This window comes from Harmonia axyridis, chromosome 1, assembly GCF_914767665.1.
Source record: "Harmonia axyridis chromosome 1, icHarAxyr1.1, whole genome shotgun sequence".
Taxonomy (NCBI): domain Eukaryota; kingdom Metazoa; phylum Arthropoda; class Insecta; order Coleoptera; family Coccinellidae; genus Harmonia; species Harmonia axyridis.
Window position 1 is genome coordinate 28481647 of NC_059501.1, and position 12639 is coordinate 28494285.

The 12639-nt window shown below is 33.5% G+C and overlaps 1 protein-coding gene across 1 annotated transcript in view; it reads right to left on the bottom strand.

Annotated features, from left to right (window-relative positions):
* LOC123680646 (eyes absent homolog 2) overlaps positions 1-12639 on the bottom strand; it is a 177185-nt gene that overhangs the window by 57735 nt on the left and 106811 nt on the right. The gene's annotated exons all lie outside the window — the stretch shown is intronic.

Here is a 12639-nt window from a genome sequence, read left to right on the forward strand (position 1 = left end):
GATAATATATAAAATTTGTATAGTTTGAACACCGAATTTCATAAATGTATAGCTCTGTAGGTACTTTTCCAAAAGAGATCTGGAATCATTTTGTCACAATGTCTACATTTTCAAAATATTGAGCCAAAAATGGTCTCAAACGATAAGGAATCAGTGGTCCAATTTAATTATATTCACCTGTAAGCTCAATAACTTTCGAACCAAAAAGCTATAAACTTGAAATAATTTGTATCGATTCATATCTCGAATGCTGCGACTAATTTCGTTAAGAGGGATTACCGCCACGTGGCTTTCCGCGTATCAGTCAAACATTAGGTACTCATTCATTTCCCCTCTGGCGATCCTGCGATGACCAATCTTTGTACGGTGCATGAAGTTGTACATTCACTTTATCTCCTTTATCTTTACGAAGCTATAAGAGCAGCACTCTACGTGGTCGATTATTTTTTTCATAAAATTATAGTTTCACCTCTTTTGTAATGATTGTTTGTAAGTTTTTTTCACGGATATTTTAAAAATATATCAGTTCTTTGTAAATGAGCGTAATATCAATTATTTTGGAAAAAACGAAAAGCGAGACGAAAAGCGACCAAATATTTCTTTTCCTTCGGAAATTAAAAATATTGTCATTTTACAATGAAGATTAAAAGAAATTATGTAAAACCCCATAAAAATTGGTGGAGGATGAAAAAGGAAAAATCTATAATTTCGTTTTGAACTATGAGCAGTCACTTGTTGGTAATTGGTATTCCCTCTTAATGGACAAAATCCGACAAGGATTTCGTAACATATTCCATAAGGATGAAATGTTCCATTTAGAAGTGGAATAACTATTTCTCATGTGAAATTTTATGTTAATCGTGTCAACAAATCCAAATAAGATTTTAGTTAAAAAACTTAAAGAACATTTAATCTTTCACGAAACCGATGTAGGTGACATTTTGAATGTTGATATTTTAATTTTAAGCTTCCTGTATAGAAAGCGTTGTCGGAACTATAGAAAATTCAAGCAGAATATCAAAAAAAGTGTTATTTCGGTGACAATAGATCCGAACGAGTTAAGATTTTGTGTGTTATTTTAAGAGGGAACATCACCACGTGACTGCTCAGTTCTCAGTTCAAAACAAAATTAGAGATAATTATTCTTGCAAATCATCGATTGAGTTCTCCTTTTCTTTGATAATAATAAAGAAGTTTATTCAAAATGAACAACAATATAATGTAGTATATAAATATCTATTTTTAATTTGAGAAAAAAAAAAGTTATAATCTTGATAACTTTTCTTTTCCGAAAAAGAATTAAAGATACCTATGATATCCCCACAAAGCACTGGTGTATTTTACAAATATTCGTAAAAAATCCTACAAAAATATCTTTCTAATTTTGTGGAAATTTATGAAAAGACTCGTAAAGTAGGTAATTCTTTTCGACGAATTATTCTAATATCTATCCCTATTGATCATTCAATCGTTATGGCAATATACCGCACATTATTTTGCCGCTTTTCCTCTGGATAAATACAAATTTCAAATGTAGTTATCGAGTATTCGAGTTTTATTTTCTTTCTGTGTTTTCCGAAAGTCACAGACTACTCTCCCAGTTAGGAATTACGATTTTTCCTTTTTAAGTTCTTCCTCGATACCTCTTGAAGTTTTTATTTTAGATACAGAATTTGCTTAATTAACCCACCCCTTTTTATAAATAAAATCGACTGAAATAATGAAAACTATAGGTGGGAGTATGAGACAATGAATGGATGTACGAGAACTCAAACTTTTTTTTGATTGGACCGTATTGAACATAATTTGTTCAGTTCATTCTGTTTATATAAAGTACCAAGGAATATCCTGAGATATTTTTTTGTTTTTCATTATTTCCGGTAATGACCTTCTTCATTGGAAATTGCGAATATTGATGAAAGAAAATTGTTCATCAGGATAAGCCCTTGGTACTTTATTTAGACAGGGTCTATTTCCAACTCAAAAATTATTTCAAGTAGATATACCTGCAATAAAACTAGTTAAACCGAATAGGTAAGTATTTCTGGTCGATCCAATCTATTCAAATTTCACGCAATGTCCGCATCTACTTCCGCTACCGATGCAAAAAAAAAACACAACACACATTTCCTTGAGAACCTTGCTAAGGGTGTGAAATAAAAAATGTCCCGACAGCCACTTTACCCTCATTAAAACCTGCCGTCGAGTGGTCTTTGAAAACATGTGAACCTAGGTAAAAGTGTTGCTCCATTTATGCCATAATGTAGCGCATTCAAGGGTCTGTCTAGGGCCGATTGTGACACATTTCCGGTGGTATAGGGTAAATAGAAAGGTGCTTTATCGGTTTTTAGGTTCGATTCAATTGGGACGAAGGAGATCTTATCGGGTAAAAACTTGATTTTTCTTATGGAGAAATGGACAAATTTTTATTCTATTGTTAGGAACTTATGGTGCGTTTCCGATAAAAATTGGAGCATGTGAAATCTTTCAAAAGGGTGGTCTAGAAGGGTATAAAACAGTATTATAAATTCATTACGTTTAACATACCCTAATTCAATTAAGCGCTTTCAACTCTGGATGTTGGTGTCGAAATTCATATTATATCAAGCCACAGCACTGAGGTCAGAGCCTTAGAGTAGGTATTGATATGGATCTCCTCAATATGAATTTGGAATATTTTCCAAAATAGATCCAAAACATTTATATCGTAACTTGAAAATAATTCCCTCTCTCAGGTGGCTTCAGAGAAAAATATATGAATTTTTTTTTTAAACGAACAACAAACCTGAGAGAGGGAATTATTTTCAAGTAAATATATAAATTTTTTGGATCTATTTTAGAAAATATTCGAAATTCATATTAAGGAGATCCATATCAATTGGTGCCCCACGTTGGGCGCCAATTGTTATGGATCTCCTCAATATGAATTTGGTATATTTCCCAAAATAGATCCAAAAAATTTTATATGTCTACTTGAAAATAATATCCTCTCTAGGGTAGATTCAGAGAAAATTATATAAAATTTATTTTTTTTAAGAATTTGAATTTGATATTGATAGAATTGAAGAAAGTAAGGAGTTTGAGAAGAAAATATATGAAGATATCGAAAGAGTTTTGGAATTGGAATTGAAAAGGGAATTTGAAATTGGAAAGTTTTCAAAGGAGAAAATACAGAGCTGGACAGAATTTAAAAGAAGTATTTTCAATTTTTTTCCATTTTGTGATAAATTTCATTTCAATAGATAGGTAATTAGTTAGGTAGTTAGGCAGATAGGGTTTGCTGTTTGATTGAAAAAAAAAATAAATTTTATATATTTTTCTCTGAACCCACCTGAGAGAGGAAATTATTTTCAAGTAGAGATTTAGAAAATACACCAAATTCATATTGAGGAGATCCATATCAGTACCAATCCAATATAAATAATTCAATTTTATGATGATGCAGTGATTGGTAAAGACTTTAAAATTATAGTACGAAAGTATTTATTTGTGCAACCATTTGGGAAAACACCTCCTTTTCGTAAAGACGGTAATCAAAAATTGCATATAGCATATAGCGTATAACTTGCTCGTACAAGAATTAATGAGTTACTTTTTTTGCAAGCTGTATACCAATAACAAAGAATAAAATAATTGAAAATAAAATGATATTATACTTTCACTTTTTTAAACTATAATTTACAATTGTTACGTTAAACAGAACCGTCTTCAGATTTCACCTTTTTAATAACTGAAAATCAGCTAAAGCTACCAATAGCTACCAATTGTAATTTATAGAATCAGAAAGTGGAAATTAAATAACTGTCATTTCAATTTAGATTTGAAATAAATTTTGATGGAGTAAAGACTGAGGTAATTCAAGAATTAAATAATGTCAAACTTTATATTTGAAAACTGCACTGATAGACAATCAAATTCAATTATAGATTTATATAGATGCATTGTTGTGGACTTATTTCTCCATAATAGTGTTATATTCAGCTTGATGAATTAATATGGACATCTACTCAATTAATTTTCCCCAGTTACATTCCTCTTAAGAACCCCTTCCAATAAAGTTTAGACAAAAAACCTTTATTGCTTCATATTGAATCGTTTTGAGAATAGGAACACCATAAACCATCATCAAAACAGGAAGCTCAAGATTGAACTATTAAAATTCTTTTTGGCAGCTGTTCGCAGTCTCACAGCCGCATCTTCTGTTGTAAAATGATTGTGTTTACGTGTGGGATCAATAAAATTCTGTGAGAAAACTTAGCCTTCCGGATGAATAATGGTAATGATGACACTATCGATAGAAAATAAGATTACTATTAATTTCGTCTTGATTGCGTCATAAAAACCATACAAAATTCAAGTAGAATATCGAATAAAAAATTCTAGCATTTCAGTGACAACATATCCCACCGAGTTGATATTTCGCAAGTAAATATAAAACAATTGTTTTAAGCTTTATGGAGAATACACTCAGGTGCAAAAAATTAACTAGTGAACTTCTTGAGGAAAATTGGTTATTTGAAAACATTTGAGCACGAAATTATTCCACAGGATTTATATAGATGCATTGTTGTGGACTTATTTCTCCATAATAGTGTTATATTCAGCTTGATGAATTAATATGGACATCTACTCAATTAATTTTCCCCAGTTACATTCCTCTTAAGAACCCCTTCCAATAAAGTTTAGACAAAAAACCTTTATTGCTTCATATTGAATCGTTTTGAGAATAGGAACACCATAAACCATCATCAAAACAGGAAGCTCAAGATTGAACTATTAAAATTCTTTTTGGCAGCTGTTCGCAGTCTCACAGCCGCATCTTCTGTTGTAAAATGATTGTGTTTACGTGTGGGATCAATAAAATTCTGTGAGAAAACTTAGCCTTCCGGATGAATAATGGTAATGATGACACTATCGATAGAAAATAAGATTACTATTAATTTCGTCTTGATTGCGTCATAAAAACCATACAAAATTCAAGTAGAATATCGAATAAAAAATTCTAGCATTTCAGTGACAACATATCCCACCGAGTTGATATTTCGCAAGTAAATATAAAACAATTGTTTTAAGCTTTATGGAGAATACACTCAGGTGCAAAAAATTAACTAGTGAACTTCTTGAGGAAAATTGGTTATTTGAAAACATTTGAGCACGAAATTATTCCACAGGATGTTTCAAAATTAGGGTTTAACAACAAACTTCTGATCAACCCTGTATAGTGACTAATAAGCCAGCATTTAACAAAATGTTGAATATGCAAGTTGAAACAAAAAATTTTATTCAAAGTTCATTGAAAAAATTTTGACAATTGAGCTAAGAAAAGAAAACTGTGAGACTTCAAATTCTACCAAACATCAACTTTTTGCGTTTTTTTTTGCACTTGAGTGTATTTGACAATGCTTGAAGTAAGACTCGATCCATTGATAAAAAAAGATTAAAACAAAATAAAATCAATTTATAAAAAATATACATAGAAAATATATGGTCCGATCCCGATCCCAAAATGATATCGAGCCTTTTAGATTTTTTTTGAGGCAATTAAATTCTCTATGAATCAACATTAGCGCCAATCCATTCAGTCTATCCTGAGCTTTGGAGTTTTTCAAATTTATTTTGGGTTCCATTCCACAAAATTTTTATATAGGTAATATGAAATCGTCCTTTTCATATATAATATGAAGAAATCTGCGGCTGAGGCTAATAGAATTCTCTAAAATACCCATGGTGGGGCCGCTATTAGTGAAACAACGTGCCGAAAGTGGTTTCAAGGTTCAAGAACGGTGATTTTGACGTCGAAGACTAGCATGGCGGTGGAAGAGAGAAGGTTTTCGAAGATGCAGAATAGGAGGCATCACTTGATCAAGACTAGTACCAAACGTAACAAAAATTGGCAGAATCATTGGGAGTGACGCAACAAGCCATTTCAAAACGCCTGAAAGTCACGGGAATTATTCAGAAACAAGGAAATTAGGTTCCGTACGAGTTGAAGCCAGAGATGTTGAACAGCGTTAGTTTGCTTATGAAAAGCTGACAAGAACGGAAGGGATTTGTGCATCGTAATGTGACTGGAGAAGAAAAATGGGTTCATTACGATAATCCCAAGCGCAGAAAATCATGGGGATATCCCGGCCATGCTTCTACGTCGACGGCCAAACCGAATATTCACGGTTTCAAGGTTGTGCTCAGTATTTGGTGGACCAGCTCGGCGTAGTATATTATGAGTTGTTAAAACCGACTGAAACAATCACAGGCGTACGTTTTCGAACGCAATTGATGCGTTTGAACCGAGCATTGAAAGACAAACGACCGCAGTATACCGAGAGACATAATGATTTTACAGCATGACAATGCTCGACCTAATGTTGCGAAAGTGGTCAAGACATACTTGGAAACTTAGAAAAATGGGTTCATCACGATAATCCCAAGCGCAGAAAATCATAGGGATATCCCGCCCATGCTTCTACGTCGACGGCCAAACCGAATATTCACGGTTTCAAGGTTGTGCTCAGTATTTGGTGGACCAGCTCGGCGTAGTGTATTATGAGTTGTTAAAACCGACTGAAACAATCACAGGCGTACGTTCTCGAACGCAATTAATGCGTTCGAACCGAGCATTGAAAGACAAACGGCAGTATAACGAGAGACATGATAAAGTGATTTTACAGAATGACAATGCTAGACCTAATGTTGCGCGTTGCGAAAGTGGTCAAGACATACTTGGAAACGTTGAAATGGAAGTCCTACCCCACCCGCCGTATTCTCCAGACGTTGCTCCCTCGGACTATCACATGTTTCGATCCTGGCTGACCAGCACTTCCGGTCTTATGAAGAAGTGAAAAATTGGATCATTTCGTGGATTGCTTCAAAAGATGACCAGTTGTTTCAACGCAGGATTTGTACGCTGCCCGATAGATGGGAGAAAGTAGGGGCCAGCGATGGACAATACTTTGGATCATAAATGTGCAACCAGTTTTTCCAATAAATAATAAAAAAAATAAATAAATAAAGCCTCGTATAAAGATGAAGAAAATAGGTAAATAATCGATTCCATAAAATAGATCTGATTTCATTCACATTGCGCTCTAGAAATACACAATTTCTTCTACACTTCTTCGTCAGGTATTTTTCCAAGAAATGGCAAATAACTCGGGAACTATTCAAGATAGCTTAGGAAATAATTTCACCAAATGAACGTATGAATTAAGAAATACTTAGGTATTGACTTCAAAAATTTGAGTATACAAGCTTCGCACACCATCTTGATATAGTAACCCATTTTCTTGTGTTTTAACCCTTTGTGACCGGAATTAATTTTATCGATATTTTTCTGTTGAAAATCAAATAATACTATTCAAGTATGATTGAATAAAGTGAATAAACATGTTTTTGAGTTTTCGGACAAGGGATTTTTGCTTTAGGACGTGTCCTCATTGTGGGGACACTAGGCAATGAAGGAATTTTACACAATGTAAATCATATTATTATTTTTAATGAAACCTAATACAAAAATCTACTTCGTATGAAATTCTGAAAAAAAATTTTTTAAACAGTCCATAAGATTCGTTGAATTCTTTTTTATTATGTGGGCAGTACGAGTTTTCAGTTGTTCAAATCGTATTATTCTGTAAAATTTTTTCCTTGACAGTATTCAAATCAATTTTATCTTCGCTGCTACATAAATCTTGATCTGCAGCTACATTCATTGAATTATTGGAATGATGTACAACACAGTTTTCAATTTCTAAAAGATCGTCCGCATAAACGATATCGAGAGAATTTATGTCAATCAAGTCATTCTCAATTTCCACATCATTCCCTTGAAGTTACTCATCATCAGAACAATCATCAACCTCAGAGTTGTTCCCAGATGGTATTTCTTCTAGAAGAGAGATTAAATCCTGAGAATTCAACTCTTCCAAATCACCAAATAAGAATGATGTTTTCTCTGAAAAAAAAAAAGAAAAAGTTACCATTTGCCTTGTGTCCCCAAGACGAGACCACCGACATTCACGCGAAAAATAAAATTATTATTAGATGATATTCACATTAGCTCACGAACATGACAATTTATAATAAGTTTTTATATATTTCCCAAGAAAAAAACCAACTTTCCATGTTTTTTTCACTTCGAAACACGATAAAATAGCTGCTTCATATAGCTAGTACACAATCGTGGATATTAGTTTACATCCAATGCATTTCCGTATGGATCAGCGATGTACACACATCGGAAAAGTCTAAGGATATTCTTCGAAATGATTGGTTTTGAGTTAAATGAAAGAAAATTCGAGGAAATTATGTATAGATGTATTCAATAATTGTTTATATACTTCAAATAAACCGAAATTTTTATAATGAAAAAGTGAAAAACTGAAAAAAATCGAAGTCTCTAAATTGCGAAAAACATAGTAATTATTCTTAGTAATTTTTTATCGAAAATCAATTCAAGTTTGGCATTTAATACAATGTGTGGCCTCCTCGTTGATTAATTACGGCTCTACACCTACGATTCATAGACAAAATCAGATTGTTTAGGTCTTCCTGATTTAAATTTGTCCATTCAGCTGTCAGAAGCTCCCTGAATTCTAAAACATTTTGGACGTTTCCCATATTTGGCGTAATCCTTCTTCGAAGCATGTCCCATACATGTTCTATCGGATTCAGGTCTGGAGATTGTGCTGGCCATGGCAAAACATCAATTCCCTCATTATCCAACCATTGTGTCACAATACGAGCGGTATGGGGACGAGCATTGTCATGCATCAAATGGAAGTTTTCACCAACAGCTTCTGCATAAGGTTGTACAATTGGTTGCAGAATATTTTCCAAATATTGCTGAGCTCTTAGAAAACCATCAGGAAAAACGAGCTCTGTTCTACGTCCAATGGAAATTCCTCCCCACACCATAATTGTAGCACCTCTATAACGGTTTACTTCCTGGACGTGTCTCAAGCGTTCTAAATTACCAGATCGTCTCCATAGTCTTATTCGACGAGAATCTGGATGATATCCGAATCTTGATTCATCTGTGAATAAAACTGTGGACCACTCATTGACACCCCAATTTTGAAACTCACGACACCAATTCAATCTTGCAGCGCGATTTCCTCTGGAAAGTGGTGGACACCTAATGGGCCGTCGGGAATGAAGATCGGCTTCATGAAGACGATTCCTCACAGTATCTCGCCCAATGGTCAAATTATGAGCCCGTTGAAATTCCATAACCAACTCAGGAGCCGTTATAGTGGGTTGCTTTCGGGCGGTCAAAACCAAAAATCTGTCTTGAATAGCAGTTGTACAACGTCCACGTCCTGGATGATTTTCGGCAGGATTTCCAGTTGTTCTGAAACGCCTCCACAAACGACTTATAACACTTTGTGAAACACCCATTCGCTCAGCTGCATCGACTTGTCTCATGCCCCTTCAAGTAAACCAACCACTCGATTCATCTCTTCCAAAGTTAAATGATGTCGTTCCATAATAAAAAGAAGTTGATAGAAAAATATTGTCGATGTTATAACCCAAAATCGATCTAACGAATGCATGAAATGATTAAAATCAAATACAGAAATTTTAACTGCGACATTCATTTTTTTTATTTTTATCATATCTCCCATATTTTCTTGGCTAGCATATGTATACAACCAAAATTCATTCCGCATGATGATTTCAATTGATAGTCTGCAAAAAACTTGAGATAAAAGCAATATGCGATTTACCATGCGAGATATACTGAAATATCCTTAGACTTTTCCGATGTGTGTAGTTCGCGCTCCTATGTGTAGATACGGTATTTACGCGAACTAAGCAATATGTGGCTATACGGTGAGCGCATTAGGCGTCTGAGAAAAAAATTATTAACTTGTGTCCCCACAGTGGACACAAAGGGTTAAGATGTAATAATGCACAATTTTCATGTCTTTGGACAATTTGTCGAGTTTCTACTGCAATAATTCATGTTCCGTTTGCGCCAATCTTCCCTTCTTATTAGGCACCAAGAAGTGAGTGCCAAAACGTAACATCTGACCTATAGCAGCTATTCATCTAGAAAATATTCTCCTACCCCAAACCTCGGATGGATCGTATTGCATAACTAACGGCCCTGGCGGGACCTTCTAATTAGCCAGCGAAGAAGACGTACATTATTCCTGCACGCGGAATGTCATAAAACTATGTGAAATTAGCATGCTGGGGTGCAACAAAACACCAACCAGATTTTTACGAGACGATAAAAAGATAGAGGAAGTACCTTAGGCAGGAAGGCATGAAGAGTTGGGAAGGTAGTTTTAAGGGCAGTTTTCTTCCTGTCAAGAGACAGTTGGCATGAATGAGCTTTGAAGGATTCTTGGTATATATGTCTGGCTAAACTTTAAAAGCTCACTAACTGTGCACTGGAAATTCTTCTTTGAGTTGGAAAAATAAAAAGAGCCTTGATGATTCAAAATTTTGTTACGTGCTTAAATGAGAATTTTGAATTCAATTTTATAATTTGACAAAATGTAACAATGAAAGGTTGACCAGCTAGCTCACTCAGGTAGGGGTTATTCTCTTGAACACGGTGAAAATTGAAGGTTTTAAGGGCGTCAGGTAATTTCAATATATGGCCAATATACACCACATTTAAAAAATATTTAAATGAATTAGAGGGGTATTTTTCTAATTGAAAAATTTGTGTTCAAAGTCCTGAGAAAGTCCAAACAACAAGAAAAAGCATTGCTTAGTTGTTGTTTTGTCTTGATGGGGATAACAATGAAATTGTTGCATATGTATTTTGTACAATATTTAAGTACCTTGCAATTGTGGTTGGAATCACAAATAAATTGAATTATGAAATCAATTACCTAATGTAATATCTAATATTAAAAATCTGATTCTATACACAGAGTGTTCCTAAATTGGAGGTACAAAAAGAATGAGAGATTCCTTGGATAATTTTGAGAAAAAAGTCCATAAACAGCGTTTCTTGTTCTACTCTTTTGTGATGATTATACCAGTTTAGCGAATCTTTATTAATCTTCAATACAGATTGGGTAAATAAATATTAAAAATCATAATAAGTTTATTCATCACAACTTACCTACTAACTGAATTTTCATAATGATTTGGATTTTTCTGAGGATTACTAGAGAATTGTTTGAATTTGAAAAAAATCAAACTTTAACACCTTGTTTGTCGTAAACAAACGTTTGCGGGCTATGTTTTTTGTATTGAAATGATCCGAGGATCTATCGTTTTTTTTTGTACCTCAAATGTAGGAACAACTTGTATGATTGTACGATTTTTTTTATTGAATTGCCAAAAAGTTTTCAAGTTTTCTGCATATTTACGGATCACTCTACAGCTGAAATTTTTTGAAAATATTTTTTGCCTGTCGGAAAACCTAGTAAGTAGTGTTTATTTTTAATGAGACATGTTGCGACTATTATTAATATATTAATAATATATTTCAAAATGCGAAGCATTTTGAAAAATGTTAATAATAGTACGAGAACTGGTAGTAGGTATAAATACTTTCCACGCATACTGTTTCAAAGGGATAAGATTACTCAACCCTACTTAATAACAATATCAATTAAGGATAAGCCAAATCCAAAAAATCTCTGAAATATTTGGAAGTATAAATTTTGACAAAGGAGGAAATGTAGACCACATAGGTATGAAAACAGAAACATAGTCTGAATTATCCTCGGAATTATCTTAAGCTTAAAATTGTTATTTCATATGCAAAATCTCAACTAAGTGGGATCTATTATTACTGAAATATTAGGTTTTTTCAATATTATGCTAGTTTTTTTATGGTTCTGTGGACGCTATGAAAATGAAATTTCGCACGAAGCTTGAAATTGAAATATTAACTATTGGGAATTTCTTTCTAATATTCTTCTTGAATTTTCTATCGATCTGATAATGTGATGAGGTTCATGTTTTGTATGAGGCTAGTAATTGTTATTTCTTATCAAAACTCAAAATCATAACTTCGTCTGTTTTGGGGCCACGGTGATATAAAGTAAATTTTATTTTTAAATAAGGTTCTGTTTATGCGATCAAAGATTAAAATTACAAATTCCCAGCACGATTGAATCTACTATTATAAAATCAGAAAAACCCCAAATTGGAATTTGCCTATTAACAAACTCAACTGTAGATATCCGAATCTATTCTGGAAATTTCATGTTTCCAGGGCTTTGAGCTCGGGAGTTTTTGTAATTTTATCATAAATTCGAATAAATGAATCAAAGTTTTACTTTCAAAAATTCAAGTTTCGGGAAACAATTCGAAAATAACAGACAATGTGGTAAACTGAAAGAACGATCTGTTCAGTAAACGAGCGTTCATTTCAACTTTATCTATAACATTTCCCACACTAAGCAACTTTCCACTTTTTTTCACTGGATATTCGTATTCTTCACTTAGCGAAACTGCAAAAATTTCAGAAACATTACAATCAAAACCAAGATTCATATAACACTACTGATATAACGTAACTCCACATCGGATTTAGGTAACGGTAGGCATAAGCCCTTACCCGACAAGAAGAAGACAAACACCGTAACTTGTGTAACCGAGATACGAAGCCAATTTTCGATGTTGATGACTATTATGTAACAATTTATGAATGAAGTTGACAAATTCGAA